At 38.2% G+C, this 19,649-nt stretch overlaps 1 long non-coding RNA gene across 1 annotated transcript in view; it reads right to left on the bottom strand.

The window, feature by feature from the left end:
• Positions 1–19,649, bottom strand: part of LOC111925355 (uncharacterized) — a 99,162-nt gene that overhangs the window by 51,987 nt on the left and 27,526 nt on the right. Inside the window, exon 7 of the long non-coding RNA XR_015289016.1 lies at positions 1,677–1,840. This is a non-coding gene — a long non-coding RNA (uncharacterized LOC111925355). The remainder of the gene's footprint in view (positions 1–1,676; positions 1,841–19,649) is intronic.

The raw sequence follows: 19,649 nt of genomic DNA on the forward strand, positions 1-19,649 counted from the left end.
AGGAGAGGAGAGGAGCCTTTTAAAACGAATGTTCAGGACTAGGCTTTGCTTCATTATTTGAAGCAAATCTTGTGAAGGAGATAAGCTATAGACAGTAAGACTAATGCTGTAGTGATTATTACTGTCAAAGGCACCTAACTCCTTCAGATTCCCTGGAAAATCCCTGAACTGCTGCATGTTGCATTGACAGAACTGAGTACAGGCTCTGAGTAGTACAGGAAGAAATAGCTCCCACCATTTTCATGCTTCATCCATGGTTTCCATAGCAGATTTGGCAACATCTCAAAGCTTCCTCAGCCCTATACCTATTATCAGTTACGTTATGTTACAGTGCTGCATTTTAATTGCTGGTTTTTCTGAGACAGAGGGAGCTGAATCTAAATATATCTCAAGCACCAGCAGTGATATTTAGCAGAGCTACTGTAATCAACCATTCAGCCACTGCCAACAAATAAAACTCACTTGAGCAAATAGGTTCTCTGAAAAACACCTGAATGTTTGACAAAATTTCTTTTTCTGTTATTTTAATATCATTAGGAGGCCTCAGCTTTCTTGATTGGCAGGGTGTGCATCTAAACTGCCAAGAAATTAGCCATTTTCGATCACAGCTCTTTTCCTTTTCTAAATGCAGACACTGACAGCTCTAAGAAAGGTGCTCAGCTAGGAAGCTTTTTCTCCAGTAAGAGAAATGAAATATTGCTGAGTTAAAACCACTAATTACAGTTTATAATCACAATAATTCCTGGGGAAAAAAAATTAAACTATACTTAACTGCTGGGTTTTTTTTCTTTAAACGAGGAATTTGGCTACAGTCTGATGGCTAACTACTTGCAAAACTCCACTCAACTGATACAGTCTAGCTGGCAGATTCCAGAGCTACACCTCTCCCACAGTATAGGCATATTTTTCTGTCCAACCATTTGCTTTGTAATTCAAGTGCAAAACCTAATGTATGCAATAGGAAGCAAAGTATTTGAATAAAGATCACTGAAAACACCCTGAAGCACACCCTTCATTTTGAGTATTTTAGGAAGCTCTTGGAATTTTTGCAAGCCCATATGGGATATTTTACAAAGGGAAAAAACACTAGGTAAAATGCTTAGGCTGTAGTAAACTTTGCAATTGCAGAAATTTATACCCAGAATTCCGTTCTTCTATCCCAGTGCATGAGTTCCTGTTTTTTCCTGAAGCACTGACACCTCCAAGGCTTTCCACTGGGATGAGAAAGCTTTTCTCACTCCTTTTCCCCCCAGAAGATGCCCAAACATGGCTTGTATTTGAGAGATGGAGATCCTCTAGCAAAATTTTTCAGTATTATCAGGTTTTATCCTTCAGTACTGAAAGAAGTGCTGGAGGCAGAGACATGCACACACAGAGATGCAACAACTGGGCTTTTCAACCCCGTGGGAATCAATGGGATAATAGACGGCATTGGACTATCGGGCTCCTGTGGGTTATTTTGCTAATTCATTCTGCTGACTTGCACCAAAGCTCAAGAGATCAAACAGAAAAGTATAAATGGCATTGAAAAGCCAGCCAGTGACCCAGGAGGCCACCTTCTTAATGAAAGCACTCGCTCTCATTTAAATTATAAAACTATGCAAAGCGTGCAGGAAACACTGAGCCTGATCAGAGAAGTGAAGGTGAGAATATTTATTTACATTTCTTAAAAGTACCTTTTATTTTTTCCTCCTCTGGGAAACAGTAATCCAAAATGGAGTACAAAAATAGAGTATTTGTCTGGTAAGGCAGTCTTCAAAAACTGTCTTATGATGACCCAAGGTTTAGTTCCTGCAGTTCTTAACTCCTTGATCAGAGCTTTGTTCTGTGTGTCTTGACACTGAAATCAATCAATAGAGAAATGGGGCAAAGTCTGAGTGATCAGAGACAGTCTGGAAACATATTCTAAATTATTCAGCTTTTACACTAAAATCTAAATGTCTATTGACACATGAGGAGACATGTCTTTGCAGCTTTGCAGCTTCCTAAAAGATGTCCAAATGGAAGGACTGAAACACAAATATCTTTAATCATCCCTATTATGTTAACAACTCAAAATATAAATCTTCTTCTGAGTATTTCCGTATTTCAATATATTTTTTAATCCATATATTTTAAACATTATATCCCAGTGTATCCAATACAATGCAGCACTAAAAAGGAAGATTTCAGCTGAGTACACTTTAAAGGATGGGATGAAAAGACATGCAATGTTTTAAAAAAAGTTTAACGTTTTGGCAAAGTTAAGCCAAAACAAAGAAATTGTGTTGCAGCTCCTAGCCAAGATGAAGCATACACTGAAGTCAGCTGTTAAAAAAAGTGAAAAATTTGTCCCAGTGAGAAACAAAAAGTTCAGTGCTAATCATAGCCATGGTCTCTGCTTAAAACATGTGAGAATAGTTATTCTATTTCTATGGAAAGCTCATACCTACAACTACTGAAGTACAGACACAAAGCAGCTGAGTTTCAAAAGGACAGATCATGAGATAATTGCGAATTGTTTAGAGTTTCATCAGGGATCTGAGTCAAATTTGCAGAAACAAAACCACAAATAGCAATGCCAGTGGCAAGTACAATATCATTGTAAGTACAGTAACTTTTACTACCTGATTCAGAATTTTTAATCTGCATTTAAGACCAGGCAGAAATCTGGATCTAGGAGAAAGCTTCAAAGGCTAATGCCAAGGATCACATTCCTTAGTCTGCTTCTTTAGATGTTCAGTCAAGTCCCACGCCTGTACCTGTCTCTCACTTTCTCTTTACATCTCTTTCACGTTGGCTTCTTCTCCTTATTGCAGACTCTGTTGAAAAGATGTGCCCCTCTGGCTGCAACACAAGACACGAGGGTTCAGAAAAGCTCCCATGTCCTGTGTTGTAGCCGGAGGTCTCACAATAGTTAAGAGCAAACCCTCTGGTGTGCAGGTTCCTTTCGCAGGCAAAGCTCTTTTCCTGCACTTTTGAATTCAACCTATGTGTCAATCTGCGAAAGAGAAGTGGAGAAGAATGGAAATCAGGTGCACAGATAACACTGTGTGCTATTGGTGCTGTCAACACAGCAAATGGAAAAAGCACCTGAGTTGCTGCCAACCTGGGGCAGAAAAGCCAAGTTCTGACTTGGAATCTAAAGCTGCCATTTAGTTGACCTCAGCAAAGACATGTCAGCTCACAGCAGTTGGATTCAGCCCTACTGACTTTGAAGCATGATCTCCAGATCTTGATGGCTGGAAGCATTTCTTTGGCAACTTTGCCAGCACCTGTTCTTTCAATAGGAGACAAAGCTAGGCAAATAATTAGCAACTAACGATGTAAAAACAAATGCTGCCTTTTGTTTCTTGTTTGCAAATTGCCCTTACATGGATCACAACATTTCCAAATTTGTTATGCAAAATTACTTATGAATGCCTTCATAATTAATAATTCCAGGTCTGCAGTTCACTCATAAGGAGTTATGAACATTTGTAAATCACACTGCATTTCTTAATTATATAAGCCATGTAAAACTTATTCCTGATGAGGTTAGTTGTCTAATTAACTAACTGACACTGCAGATACACAGCTCAAGACACCACTTTTGGTGAACATCCAAACTTATGAATTTAAAGGGGGCATTGCTGAGAGCAGTTTCTGCTAATAAATCTCTGTACCAAATATCCACAGAAAACAGCCCCTTGATATCGTTCAAAGAGTTAAATTGAAATTCACTTGTGAATCCAAGCAGATATTCACAGGACAGCATGTTTTTTTACTGTTTGCTCAACTCAAGTCATAAATTAATGCTAACGAAAATATTCTGAGCTGTTGTTGAATTTCTTATGAGCACAGTATTTACTTCTATGTCTTCTTTTCCCTGTGGACTTACATTTCATTCCTGACTGAAATGGTTTTAAAAGCAGAGCTTGAAAATCCATACATATACATATACATATACATATACATATACATATACATATACATATACATATACATATACATATACATATACATATACATATACATATACATATACATATACATATACATATACATATACATATACATATGTGTGTGTGACTCCAGTACAATATATTGCTATGCATTATAACAAAGATCAGCACTTTGAAGCCAGGTGCATAAGACAAGATTATTGCTATCTCAGTTCAAAAAATCTTTACCAGATTAATTGTTTTTTTGTCTCTTACTCTCCACATATTACTTTTATGCTGTTTCTACTTTGTTTGGTACTTTTGCTTCTCCAAATGAACTTGAAGAAGCAGGTGAGGAAATGAAGAGTACTTAGCTGCTATTTTTATGAAGATGACCGACTGAATGCCTGTTCAGGCACTCACATTAAAAGAATTAAGCAAATTACATAAGCTGTTTGCTCTAAAATGTCAAACTTCTGATCAAAAGAGTTTAAATTTTTTTAAGCTTTCCTATCTAATTCAAATAAACGCATAAAAGTCACAGCTATCAGTTTGTTCATTTCCAGATTTATCTCGCATGGAATAAAGTACAGTTCAACTGGTCAGACCTCAGATTAGGCAAAGGACAAAGCTATGAATTAAAAGGTCTTTCCCTAGGAGGGCATCAAAAGGAATGCCATCAGTATTTTTGACAGTAACATAGCTCTTAAGGTCTCCTAATGATGAGTGCAACAACAGTTTTTAGCTATTAGTCTGCCACTTGAAGAATACCCATATCTTTTCATGCAAGTATTCTAGGATTTTTGCGATGAATTGTATAGTTTATCTAGAAATTAGTTATTTCAAACCACCTGCCTTTCATATCTCAGCTGCATAGTAAAAAAAATACCCAACCACTTTTACATTCAGTGTGAAAAAAAAAAAAAATCATGCTAACCAAGCTCCATCTGTCTTACCAATTCCCTAAACTGTGCCTATATAGGCACTAAAAGGAAATCAAAACACGGAGTACTAGAAACTTGGGACCCAGAATTAATCTGCTTTTACAGAAAAAGTATGTCCAGATAAAACTAAATGATTCACTCCATCCCATTTCTACAGCAAGGAAATTCAAGGTTAGAGCTGATATTGCATCCTTAAAGATTTCCTGATGCCCTGTAGAAAAAGCATGAAAATATTTTGAGTTAGAGAAGATTCTGCTTAATTATTCTGCATTTCCTCCTTTTGTGTCTCCTCATTTTCTGTTCACTGAAGGCATTTCTGCGAGAAGTTAGTCTGAGCCCACAAGGCTCTGTGGAAGGGTCTCATTGTTTGCTCTGTGCAACACCTCAGACAGGAAGCAGGATGTATTAGCAAGCAACCTGCTGTACACAGAGCATCCTTTTACCTGTTTTATACCACCAACAAGGATAAGTTGATTTATGGATAAATGGGAAACCTGCTCATTCTTCAGGATTCATTTCCCTAGTCTAACAGTGCAATCATCTTTCACTCTGCAGCTATAAACTTTGAGTCATGATGAATACTGATGGAATGGAGGAAGAGATTTGCAAATCATCACTTGCCTGGTGTTTCACTCCCCTCTTGCCCAGTGTGAGAGGAAGGTGGAAGCTGCAGTGAATGATCACTGAAATCTGTCCTTTCAGCTAAACTGGCCAGTGCAATCCTCACACTGAGTCATTCAAGAGCCATCACTGGCAGATGTCATTAGCAAGACAGTCATTACTTCTGTGATTTGCATAAGGAACAGGAACACAATGTGTTCATATGACCTCAGAGGTGTCCAAAAGGTTCTTTCTCCAGAATAAGGAGATGCCATTCCATACCTGGTCATCAAATCAAACCCCTAAACTGAGAGGAATTCTGACTTCCACCACCAAGCCCACACATAAAATTCAGTGGTGTGGCTGGACCCAAAGTGAGAAGAGAATTACTTTTCAGTTTCAGAAACACATTACAGGAATACTGAAGCCACAGAATACAAATTTGAACTCAAGCCAGGGGGATTTTTCCTCATCTTCAAGCCATTAAAGGTAAATTAGCACTTCCCTTTGGATCTGGATACTGTCTTCTCTGCCCATTACTATCATTAGTTAAGGGAGAAATTTCTTGTCACTGTTGGAATAAATTTTTTTTCCCAGCCTCCATGCTTTGTAACAATTTTTTGAGTTTGTGACAAATACCCTTTAGTTCTAATTAAATTTCACATCTCTTCCACACCAATTCACCCTTTTCTTTGGAGAGGGCAGTTTTGCTGGGGCACACTAAAAATTGCAGTCATTTTGCAGAAAAATAGATGTGTGTATGTGTTACAATTTACCTAACCACTGTGAATTAATTTGCTGTTTAAAGTGACACTGTACTAATTACATATCAGCTGCAGGCTGTGATCATTTCCCTTTGAATGAACAGTACACGCTTCCAGCAAAGTCCTCAAGAACTATTTTGGAATTCAAGAAAGCAATAATCAATTCTCTTATGCTGCTACTTCAATATAAAGCAAAGAACTGGCTAACTATTTCTAAGTAGATCAATGTCTATTTATTAGTAGTAAAATGATTTTGACAAACTCTGCCCTTGCATGAACACAAACCCTTGTGGTACTCAATAGGTACACATCACCTCAGGCAGAATTTGGCCCACAGTGATCTTAAGCACTCCCTAAGCCTCATCTTCTTCTGATCTGTATCCACAGGGGGTTTTCCCTTATTCCAGAGTCCAGAGTCTACAAGCATGCAGATTGGGACAAGGCCTCTGTGGGCCATGTAGCAGCTCTGCTTTGACATGATGATACAGAAGCATTTATCAGTGATGATGTTAAACTTTAACTAGCATAATTTGAGGGAGCAAAAGAAAGGAATTTACTTTTAAATGTGGAAACCTTTATATGATATTTTCTGAATCAAAGACCAAAATTTAAAATAATCCCGTAAATTGAAAATCTATATCTGATGTGGCTGAAGAGGGACTTCTAAACCTAGCTGTCTTAAATATAGATTTTAAATCAATATGAGTAGTTTTGGAGCATTACTGTTCAAGGATTTTGTGCCACTGCTGTTAAAGTATTATTAATTCATGCTCTTATCTTTTTCATTTCATAAAGTGTACAAGGGTTTTTTTTTTTCTGCAAGTCTATTATTGTAGGAACTATAATCCATCTTTTTCTATTTCGCCTTGGTATTGTCTCCCCAGATCAAAGCTAGATTATAACACAGAGTGAATTTCATAAATTATTTTGAATTATTTTAGAGAAAAAGAAGAAAAGGAGAAGAAAATACAGGTTAAAGTCAGAAATACATCACATATCACACAATTTACCAAGAAGCAGTCAAGACTGCTTGAGATAATCTGCTAAAACTCAGCAATAAAAAGTTTGTTTAATTTCTAAAGATGGCAGATGTCATAAAAAAAAGAGGCTGATGCAAAAATAAAGCCTCCAGAGTCTGGCAGTTCTGTTTGGATGTCAATAAAAGATAATGTAACCTGTCAAATTTGCAAGCATGTTTTATCTAAGCATCATATTCTACCTTCACCACTCAAGCATTACCTTCCAAGAAACATCCGCATCTGCCTGATTATCCTAAAGTAATTCTGATGAAGAGAGCAGGCTGCAAATTAAAAGTGTCTTCCTCTGACTAGTTTTCTCCATCTCCCCCCTCCCCACTTTTTAATCCTTCATTTTTTTACAGTTCAGCTAATTTCTTCATGAAAGGTTAAGGAGTTAGCAATTATTTCAATAGCTCTTGCAGCTTTAAGGCTAAGTGTCTCATCTGGCCTTTATTTTAAGGAGCTTCCCTTCATTCTTCATACTCAATGTCTCTCAGTGAGCACTGAGATTACTCCAGAGTTACTTGGAGCTACTGTGCCTGTTCCTAGAAGAGCATATGAAGCATAGTATGGAGATGGCCTGTCATGCTTCACACTCCACTGAGCTGGGGTTGCACCCCCAGACAAAATTCTAAAGGCTATTTTTTGGTTTGTGCTGATTTATATATATATTCTCTCTTGGGAAATATTTTTTTTTATCCCTAGATCCACTATGAATCCCCCAAACATTTTAATTTATCTTCTATTAGTCAGCCTTCACTTTCTTTTACCATCATGACTTTGCAAAGTTTCAGAGGTTGCTTAACTTCTTCCATTATATATGTTCAGTTCTGGAAAGAGGCCCAAAAAAGCACACAATCTCAACAAATCAAGCATTTATTTTAAGGCTTCTGCTGCCAGTCCTCATCACTGAACTGAGAAAGTTCATATCATCTCCCCATGATATCTCCTCCTTGTTATGCTTGATAGATTCAATCACCCTGGCCACTGTGTTTCTGGAGAATCTGTCCAAATTCTGCATCAATCTCCAAAGGAAGCCTGAAAGTCTGAAGCTCTGTTGCTTGTTTTCCAGCTGCACAGCAAACATGCATAAAATGTATGAATCAATCAAAATCACAGTTATTTCAGGAGCTCAGAAGGATGGAGAACTGGGTCAAGGTGAAAATGTTTGTGCCATGACTCTCTGGCATCAGTTCTTAGCAACTCCACCCTTGTGCAAGCATTTCTTCCTTAGGCAGAGCTAGTTTATGCTGTGAGGAGGCTGCAGTTCATTCTTTAGAACCTTGGGTAGCACAGAGAAAACTCATCTCCACAGACAAAACCAAAACTGAGTCAGGCATTAATTCCTGAAGAAAAAGTGTGTTTTTCCTAAATCAAGAAAAAGAGCAAGGAAGCTGGCCCATCACTTCCACTCAGCACAGAAGAAAACCCACTTTCACCACAGGACTGGCATCAGCTTGGGAGAAAGGCCATTGGCACAAGCTCTCTCTTGTCAGGCAGTGCTCTCCTCCCACGACCTGCACAGCCTTGCTCTCCTTGCTGGATAGCCACTGGCACGTGCCTGCGCACCCTGCAGTAGGGATGCTGCTGCTTGCACAGTTCAGGCTCCTTTGCCTCCCTGTCCCTGCAGGGTAGGGATGCACAAGGAGACTGTCATTGTCATTATGACAGGCCATAATTTTTTCCCACTTATTCAGCTGTGATTTAAGTCCTGTCCCCATAGAAATGAGCTTGTGTAACAGCATTCGTGTCCTGCTTGTGAGCACTTAACATCATCTTTTCACTGTTTTTCAGCTTCCAATTTACAAAGCAGAGTTAGGCAGTTAATAAAACTGACATAATTAATTAAATGAAATAGCACCAGGGGAAGGCATGATGTAAAAGTTTCATCTTGCGGAACCCTTCACAGATACAGTGACCCTCAGGTCAGTGTCTCCATGGGCTGGAGACTCTGCCACTGAATATTGCTTCCTGGAGAACTGAGCAGCTGTTGTAGGCATTTTACATCTGGGAGGTCTGCCACTCCCTGGCTTATCTACAGTTATATGGAAAGTGCAGGCCAGAATTAACAGTGAAAATAGGATTTTAAAGGTGGAACTAAACAGGCATCTGCTGATGCCTGCTGATACCTGATCCTTGGCAGATTTAGAGCTGGTGTCCAGAGGGCACCAGAAAACAGGGTTGGACATAGCATGACTGGTGTGTCACACTGACACAGAAACGAGCCTCCCAGACACTGTCAGGCACATGCAGCACTTGCCATGTAGTTCCTACAAACCAGCCTATGGAAAGCCTGTAACTTCAGCTTTGCAGAAACTGATTTCCATATTTACTGTTAAGCCACCATCAGTGTTATCTGAGGTATGTAACTGAAACATGCTGAAGAATGGAGCTGATGATGGATTTAGAGTTGATCTAAATTTTCCAGTCTGTAGGTGGTTTTGTCCACTGCTACTTCCTTCCACTACTAAGAACTGACTATTGCATCCCGAATTAAACACTCTATATGAGGAAATTTTCCCCACAGCACAACTGTCAGAAATTTGAAATGAAATAATAATAATGCACAGTCCACTGGCTGTCTAATGTATGCGTAGGATTGAATAGTACTTTGCAATACATTCCCTTCTTACTGAATTACTCTAACTTCAAACTGAATTAAAGTACTTAGTTGTCACTACATCATTGAACTTTGATAGCTGAATGCAATCCAAAAGCTGGGACTGCAAATTATTTTCTTGCAGAAATTCACAAATAAGGGGAAAAGAGGAGATTTAAAAAAAAAAAAAACTTATTCCATTTTCTAAGTTCTGCTTCATTCACCACTCTGGAAAGTACAACTAGGATTTGAAGCATGTATCAGGTGGAAACACCCCCCTCCAGGTGGGGGTCTGCTGTAGATGTGTTCCCAGTCTCTTCCCCTGCAGTAGTGCAGCCACAGCTCTGGCTGTAGCTGTGTGCTTAGCTGTGCACCAATCAATACAGTCAAGAACAAAACCCCCACTGGTAAATTTTGCAAAACCATGTGGATACCTGCTACTGAATTCAGTGCAACAGCCTCTTACACCCTTAGCTCATATCCCTTTGTCTTCCATTAGTACCAGCTATGCTGAATTGTGTGGGAACACACCAACCATGGACTATAAAAGTTCATACTAAGTTATTGCACTATACAAATATTGCACCTGGAATCCTACATCCAGGGCACTTGTTAGCACTAGCTCAGTTGCTGCTTAGGCAGTTTAGGCTGTAGCTGTGACTGTACTGAGTCATGCACTCTGACACAGACATTTACTAAAACAACTACACTACAGCATTTGCTTTTGAATGGGTCCCACTGTACCACACTGGTGAAGGTGATGCCTTGAGAAGGCTGACCCAGAACAGAGGCTAGATGGAGTAAAGAATAAATTAGGTACTTATTAAAAGGCCTTAAAGGATACACCTTGGGCAGTACAAGAGCCTGGCCATGGATCCAAAATGGCTACAAAATGGACAACTGGTCACAAGGTTTCACATTTTTATAAGTTTTGGTCCATCTGCATTGGGGTTAATTGTCCAATTACAGATTCAGATTATGAAGTCACATCCTTCTTATTTTCCCTCTTCAGTCCACCCTCGTTTGTGCTTTGGGGCCTGAAACTTGTAAAGATTGTCCTTGGTATCAAGCTAGAAAAGGAATTGTTTTGTCTACCTACTCTGTGAAGACAGTTTATTGACACTTACTATGTGAAGCTCAGAGCTACACACCTAGGCAGCACAGAATCCGAAAAATATGAAAGAAATTTCATGTTTTGCAAATATGAATATGAAGAAAATATAAAGCAAAGTCAGTAAAAAACTGCACTTGCCAAGTCTGGTGTCTGTCTACACAGACTTCCTGCTCTTGTTGTATTTGCCTGGTAGCAAAGGAGGTAGGCAGATAGTGGGATGAAACTGGCTACCAGGGAATCATCTTGCTGTGTTCTCTGTGTCTTCGATTACTCTTTAATCCAGGGAAAATTTTGTGCAAAGCCCTTCTGACTCTGACTCTGGAATGGACATATGTACGTCCATTCCAGTTCTTACAAACATGAAAGACCATAAAAGATTACGTTACCATCCTGTCCACAGATGCCCTTCTGCTACCCAGCCTCCACAGAGAACAAATGTTTTCACTTAAGGAAGGAATAACATGCAAGGTATTTTTTGAAGTTCAGACTACTGAAGTACAGTTTTTGAGCATTTCATATACTTCAATGACTATTCTTGCAGCTAACTGCAAAAGAAAAAGGACAGATACCCAAAAATAGTAAGTAACTAGTCTGAGGTCACACACACTGTGGCTACAGTGTCTGGCAAGGGTAGGATCAAAGCTTAAATATTCTCAAAACTAAACATGTCTGCTGTACAGGGGTGAGCCTGAAAGCACATTAGCTGGTACACTGAGGAACAGCCTCCAGAGCATGTGCCCTCACTAGACCAGCATATCAGTGCACGGCTTTCACAGCCTGCTCACACACATCCTCCACTGCCTGCCTCCCGGGCAGCCAGTGCAACAATGTGAGGGAGGAGACAAAGCACATCACCTTTGCACCTACTCTAGAGAAAACCCCTTCAAAGGGCTCTACATATATCTAAAACACTGGACTTGAATATGATTTAATGCTTTCCCCATTTCCCCTGGGGCAAAGGTGCTTTTGGAAAACTGCAAATTTTGGGCAACTTCAGGGGCATCATGTTCAACATTGGAAATGAAATGAAGAGATAATGGAACAGAAGGTTCCTACAGATAGCTGTGGGGGTGAAAACGGGAAGCAGAAAACAGAAAACAAAATAATCAAGCATCTATACATTCCTTACAGAAATCATTTGGTAGCATAGCCTTTGGTTAATCCAGATGCCATTAGCCCTTCTGCAGTGTTGTTCATAAAAAGCATCATATAAAAAGTACTTTGGCTGAATTTTTTGTTTAATTAAAATGGCTTAGATTGATTGATTGATGATTGTAAATGCATTTACACCGAGTGCATGTGCCATCTGGGTAAAGTGTGTCTAAGTAAATCTAGATTAGAGTTTGTGGTCTGATTTTAATTCAAGTGAATCATCTATAAATTAATTGAAATACAGTAAATGGTGACCAGAGCATGCTAAAGATACTTGGTCCAGTGTGGGTTTAGCTTCAGAGAAGATGTTATCCAGTGATAGCAAACACAGTTGAATTGAATGCCAAGGGACAGCAGGGAAGTTTTTGGTAGGATACAGATAAACTTGGAGCTCTGAACAGTTTTCTAAAGTCAGTCAGATGAGAGGAAAGAGCTGGAGAAGGTTTAAAGGCATATGATAGAGAGTGAGAATCACTCACTAGATTTCAGTGAGATGTCTGCAGCAGTCTGGACTCTCTGTGTGAGGGAAGCAGTATGAGAGGACTAGTGCAGGTTGTGGTACGAATGGTACAGGAGAGGAATGTGGTGCTGAGAGCTGCTCCTTGTTGTGATGGAGCTGGTGGTGACATACACTGGCTTCATTTTTGCCAGCATTCCAGTGCTAAATTCCACTGAGCACCAACTTCCTGTCAGATTCAGCAAAAGAATATGTGCTTAAATTATCTTTGAGGATTTGTGTATCAAATGTTATTACTTCTGTCATTTATCAATCCACCCAGAGAATTCTTCATCTCCAGCTTGGGAAATACTGGGTAATAATCCTCATTAACAGAGGTGGAAGAAGGTGGAGGTCTGGGAAATTTGCAAAAGAATATATTATATATTTGTATATAAAAAAAAAAAAAAGAAAAAAAAAAAAGAAAAAAAAAAAAAAAAAGAAAAGGAATACTAGTATTCAGTACATTAATTTCCAGGGATTCTTAAGGAGAAGTTTATTTCTCCTTAAGAGGACACAGACAGGTAGAATTATCCCCTGTAGATGTTCTAGTATTCAGACAGACAGATTACTTTTGTAGTCCAGCATAAAAGAATGCAGGTAAAGGAGAAATTAGCTATTGAATAAAAACCTTTTCTGGTGTTCAAATGTTCAAAAATTTTTCCTTTTGTAAATACTGTTTTTGTAGCTCAAATCTAGGTCAAAAAGCAATCTCTATCATTCCAAATTATGCTCATTTACAAAACATATATAGAGAACATGGTCTACAACAAATCTCTGTGCCTTGTTATAAGCAAGGAAGCATCAAAATCCATAGTAACAGCATTTATAAGAGAAAGATCAATATGGCATCTGGTATTTTAAAGGCAGAAAATGATTCTATTAAATTTCTACTGGTAGAAAATGCACTAACAAAATATCTAAAACCCATGGTGGGTTTTAGCTTCTCACACTGTGCCACTGGATAAATCAAAGGGAAATCATCACAAAATTCTTTGTAAAAGATGCACTAGGACTTGCTTTACCTGCTTCAGATTGAAACAACAGCTCTCCAAGAGAATATAGTGGCTGAAGACATCACTGACATTCTCCAGTGTGCATCTTATCAGAGTATCTCTGTTGTTACTGGGATATGGGACTAAAGCTTAAGATTTGAGGGTTTTTGCCTTAGGTGACACTGTTCTAATATTGTCTGTGAGTGTGTGTGTGTGTAACTAATTCAGTTGTGCTGCCAGAAAACAATAAAAATAGTAACAAAGAGTGAAATACTCTGATTTTGATTCCCATTTTAGATACATAAAAGCAAAATCTAAGAATGACTACAGGGGTTTAGACCAAAGGTCTGTCCACTCCAGCAGAGCAGCCTGTTTTTGCAGAATTGACATTAAGAGATCTTTGAGCACAGTTTTTGCTCCTGGGACTGTTGACAATCTCTTGTTCTGGTGTTTCAATTAAAAAAACTCCATAAAGTATGGCCATAAGTGGATGGTTATGGCATCATAAGAACAGGACAACCACATATAAAACTAATCTCTCTGCATTAAATGATTTTAGCTCAGGACCTTATTTCTCTGAATATGGGATTCAAGCATTTTGCAATGCTCAGTGGATTTATTTTCATGAGCTCCAGTCATCCCTTGTAAATTTTTAGAATCTACCGTGTCCTTTGGCGAGGACTTTCACAAGTAATCTACCTGTCATGGGAAAAAGGGAATGAGACAGCTCTAGCCAGTGGGAGGTTACAGTGGCAGCCCACTGGCTGCCAGTGTTGTCATGTACTCTGTTGGGGACTCATAAATCAATAAATCAATAAATCAAATAAATTTTGATCTACAGAGCAAAATAGTTTTTAAGTGTGACAACAAAGTAGATGTTGATGGATATTTGCACAGGGCAGTCCCTCAGCATGAGAGATGTTAGAGGAGAAAGCATGAAAGAGGCTGTTTAGGTGTAGGTGTAGGTGTAGGAAGGACCAACCTAAGGGGTTTCTTGGAGGGAGATGGTACTCATGACAGCCTTAAACTTTCCCAGAATGCAGGGTTCTGTGAATATAGTATTGAAGAAGAGGTCAGAAGAGCAACATAGAGTCTACTTAAAATACAAGACAAGACAGATACCACTAGGCTGGGAAGAAGTCTAGAAAGCTGTATCTTTGTTCCTTAACCTTTATACAAGTGAGCAATCATACAGTTCTTTCATTCTTCACGTGGAATGACTGCATTCAGAAAGGAGGCTAGACTAAAGCACCTGCTCCCCTCTTCCCCTTGGAACCTATGTGAAGGCCCCTTTTGCTGCAATCAACTGACCCTTTTTATAGTCAAATACAAATATGACTATTCACGAGACCTGTAAATAGTTTCAGCTTAGAGTAACACCCAGTGCTGAAGACGGCGACATTAAATTGAGCTAGAGACTGAATTTTTAGATGCATCTGAGACAAAAGCATTGCAACTGGTACAGGGCCTTAGGAATTTGTACATTGGTAGTAATTAATACCAGTCATTAACCTGGGAGCTACAAGGGCTGGTGGTGTCTGAAGGCCTCCAGTGGTTGCTAATAAATCCAGCTTTTATAAAAGGAACAGAGCAGTTATGGATAAAAGCAGTAGGATGGATGTGACAACCAGCAATTTTAACTTATCACCTTGCAGCTTTATTTTTGAAAGCTTTTACTTCCCACTGATTGCAGGCTTCCAATTTTTTGTTGTCATGTAATAAATTACAAAAATTATCTTTTTTTTTTTTGGCATAGTTCTTTACAGAAAATGTGTAGAAAAAGCTTCTTTTTTTAACAAAATGAGTTAAGTATTGCTGCCATGGTGATTATAAGAAGAAAGCAGCATCAAAAAGTAGTCTAGAAATCTAGATACAAATTCAAAATTCTCAGAAGCCAGGGTATTTTGGTTTAGTCTTAGTTCTAACAGGATGATTTTGCTGTGTGCATGAAGGGGATGATCTGCATTTTGAAAAGCAGATGTTTAACCCTTTTCCTGAAAGCAGAGGACTGTCTAACTTAATGATATGTCTGAAGGAGAGCTGAAGGGTATCATAGCAGGGAAATGAACATCCTCCTCTCATTAGGGGTGTGAGGGAGAAGGCATCGTCATCCCTGAGGTGGCTGTAAGGGTGGCACCACTGTGCTGATCATTTAAAAGCTGTCCTGTTTGATCAGGAACTACCCTATTTAGCACTAGGGTAGTCTAGACTCTAACATTTATTAACATTCACTGCCACATTTACTGCTCACTGATTTCATATTCTAAATAAGTATTCTAGACCAAAAGGTCTACTTGTCTTCTTTGCTGACAGTGCACATGCCTTGATCATAACCATCAAAAAATGTCAGTTATGGATGCAAAGAGAAATTTTGAAACTAGTAAATATGTTTTCAATATTTAAGTAATTATCTCCTATGCATTACCCATAAGAAGAGGACAAAGGTACTGTGGGCTAATAAAGGCACAAAGAAATTAAAAAAAGAGCTCACTCAAACCTGTAACTTTTCTAGAGCAAAAAACAGAACCAGTATTAGGCTGTAAGCACCTGACTAAAAGGTAAAGTCTTTGCATCAGAAAAGGATACTGAACTCAAAGATGTAAAGTTTTTGCCATTAATGTCCCCCTATGGCTGTCTTGAAAAGGGAGTCCAGGGACTGACAGCTCAACAGATCTCTTCCAGGGACACAGAGCTGGACAATTCAAACTGCTCTTTTCTCAATTATATGCAGCATTTGAGATAGGTCACATTTTACAGTCAGTGACACTAAACTATTTCATAGTGATCCATGTGCTAAAAGTTATAATATATTACTAAGAATATTTTAATCACCTAAAGTTCCGGGACCTCAAAGCACATATTAATTAATGCTTATTTTAATTAGCTCTGCCTCAGAGAGAGGAAGAAGACAAAACTGTGCAGCCTTATTAGCACTACACTCTAGATCTGTAATTAAATACAGAACACACAATATAATAAGCATAAGGACTTAAAGCAGTGGAATATTGGTCACTACCACAGCAGCCTCCCACTGTTAAAATTTTCTTTTTCCTTAACACCATACTTCTTTCTTCCAGTTTCCACAAGGGAAAAGGCAAAAGAGTTGTGCTCCTCATGGCCCAAACTCAGCTCTGTTCCTGCAGTAAAACCATCATCTTTTGTGGAATTGTTCTATATTCCATTATATTCAGAAGAATAAACTATTATTATGAGGAAAAATCTTTTTGGCTACCAGCCACTGTGTATCTGTCTGCAGGCACAGAAACTCTGTTTTGCTGCCTTCAAGCATTTTGCCTCTTTCACTGTACGAGAATCATTGAAGATGCTTTATTTTAAATTTCACAGCTGCTGGATTCTTAAAGGAAAAAAATGGGTTTTTCTTATTTTCTGTCTCTTCACAATAAATTAACTGTGGGCTGAATGGGCAAGTCAGTGTGCAAAGGTCATCCAGCCAGTCAGTGGAAAAGCAGAAATACAACACCCAGTAGCACTTATCTCTAGCCTCCTACACTTGCCAATGACCATGCTAGGCAATTCCAATCACTGCTATTTGTGCATATTCATAGGTGCACTAAAGACACTAAAGACAAACAAAACTCCAATAAACTGACATTCTAAGTTCCTGAAAGTCAGAAATGGCATTCCTGTTGACTCCAAGTTTTTTAGGATAGGATCGTCAGAGCCTAATTACAACACTGGAAAAGAAAATTATCTAGTTCTGTACTGGTACTATCATATAGCATTAGATTTCAACCTTGTTTTGCTTGCAGTTCCTTAAAATTTACCCAATAGACTTGATTTTATTAGCAAAATTCTACAGACACCCTAAAAGTGGTTCTCACACTCACAGAGAGGTATGGATCATGCATTGGAAACATCTGCTAAGGGGAACGAAATTACATTAATGTAAAAAAATCCCAAAACCTTACCAGTAACTAAATACAGGAAAGTTTTGTTTTCTCATTCTTATTTCATAGCAATTAACATTTTTTTTTTACTTTTAATTGCAATAAATCCCCTCAATTTCACTCTTCTTGCTCCATTTCATGGAATTTCTCCAAATAAATAATGAAGTTGAATAGTTATGCTTGCAGAAATTGCTATTACTTTATCAATGCCTGAGCCAACAAAAGAATTTTTCATGCACCTGCACAAAAGAGAAGGAACTGAATAGCTTTCAGAAATCTGCTATATTTCAATATGTTCTGGTGACATGCAAAAGTATATCTACAGTTTTGAAAGGAGTAGAGATGGAAGAATGGGTGGAGAGAAAAATTTTGTACACTCTTGCTTCTTTGCAATGAATTCACCAATATTAGAATAAATACTGCTGCCTTACTCCAGAAAAAAATCTTGGCCAATAAATTTTGCAACCAATTCTAAAACATCATTTTAGTAATTTCTAATATGCAAACCAATGGTAATGTTTCAGTATCTTTTACACTTAAATGTAATACTTCATTTTATTATTTCCTTATTTGCATTTTGTCTTATTTTGATTTACTGCATTCTAACTTATTTTGCAATTAAGTGTTTTATGAATTCTGATAGTTTTGTTACCACAACACAACAGCATATTAAGTGGATTGTAGCAGGTTTCCATCTACTCCTCAGCATCTAACTGTAGAGACATTAATGTATTCCCCAATTAGACCAAAGCAGCAAGTGAGTTTAGACTGGATTAACCTTCCCCAAAGTTTTAGAGGAGCTCATTAATGTTGCTCTGCACAGCATCTATAGTCTAACAATGAAGACATTATGTGATATTGCTTTAATACTTTCTTGACAAGCTCCCAACACCTTGCAAGAAATTGACTTTTTATGCCCTGTTATTTCTGCAGGTATCAGGTTTTTTCATCACAATCCTTAACTTTGACTCCCCCTGTAAAGATCCCTGAAGTCCTCCTTAGATTTTGCGGGTTTATTAGAAGGACCATGAAGAAAGGGGGAAAACAAAAGGACGGGGTGTCACTATCCTTATTCATATCTATGAATACTTCTTTGCTCCATTAATAATGCACTGAACTCACAGCATATGGTACAGGTGTTAGTTTGCCAAAGTTTAGCCTCATATGGAAATAAATAATATACTCATGAATATTTGGGGATTGGGAGAAGACTTGCTTTTAATTTGAAAGCAATTTGTAAATAACAAAAGTCAACCAAAATTTTATGAAAAATGTTTACGATGAAAAAAATACACAGTTACATGTTCAGTAGCTGAACTCCAGCCTGAGGGCTCAGCTTGAGACAAAATCTCATCTCAGAATGCCTTGAATTTGGACAGATGCAAAACCTAACAGGTTTGTGGAGACATCTTTAAATAGAGCATAACAGAGTGTTCAGTTTACTGGGGGGCAAATGTTATGGACAAATTTCATTGAAAACCTACTTCATATTTTGCCCAGCTTCTGTTTTCTCATTAATGCATATCCATGTATAACTTGTGAATGCCTAACAAAGATTTGAAAGAGAAAATCAAAGGGAAAACAAACAAAACAGGTTCAATTCCCTCTGCAGAGCATTTGCAGAAAGATATCAGACTAGATACTTTTAAGTTAGAGAGGAGCAGGTGAATGGACGCAAAGACTGATTTTCCACAGAAAATTGACAGTTGTTTTGGAAATATAGGGGGGAAAAAGTAATTATTTTCTTCTCTGCCCTCAGCTTCTTCTTTTTAATCCTCAAGGAACTAACTTTTTTTTAACCCCAAGTGCATTGGGGTAACTTAACTTCAATAAATTAAGCAACAGCTGTTCCTCTTAGAATTCCAGTTGTAAAAATTGATTGATTAACTATTAAATATTTCATCATTAAATATACTTCCTGAATGTGTGCCTGCTAGAATGCAAAATGCTGGACCCACCCACTTTATTAGCTTTCTACATTCAGGTGGTAGAGCCAGAAGTGGAAAGCAACTGGAACATGGCAGGTGGGTATTCTGCTGCTGCAAAGAAGTCTCTGGACCTGTTAAAAGTAATGCAGTCCAGCTTCAGTAAGCTACACTTCAGGCAAGATTACTAATAAGAATAATCATTAAACCAGCAATATAAAGGAAAATATA

Source organism: Cyanistes caeruleus, chromosome 1 (genome assembly GCF_971803275.1).
Source record: "Cyanistes caeruleus chromosome 1, bCyaCae1.hap1.1, whole genome shotgun sequence".
NCBI lineage: Eukaryota > Metazoa > Chordata > Aves > Passeriformes > Paridae > Cyanistes > Cyanistes caeruleus.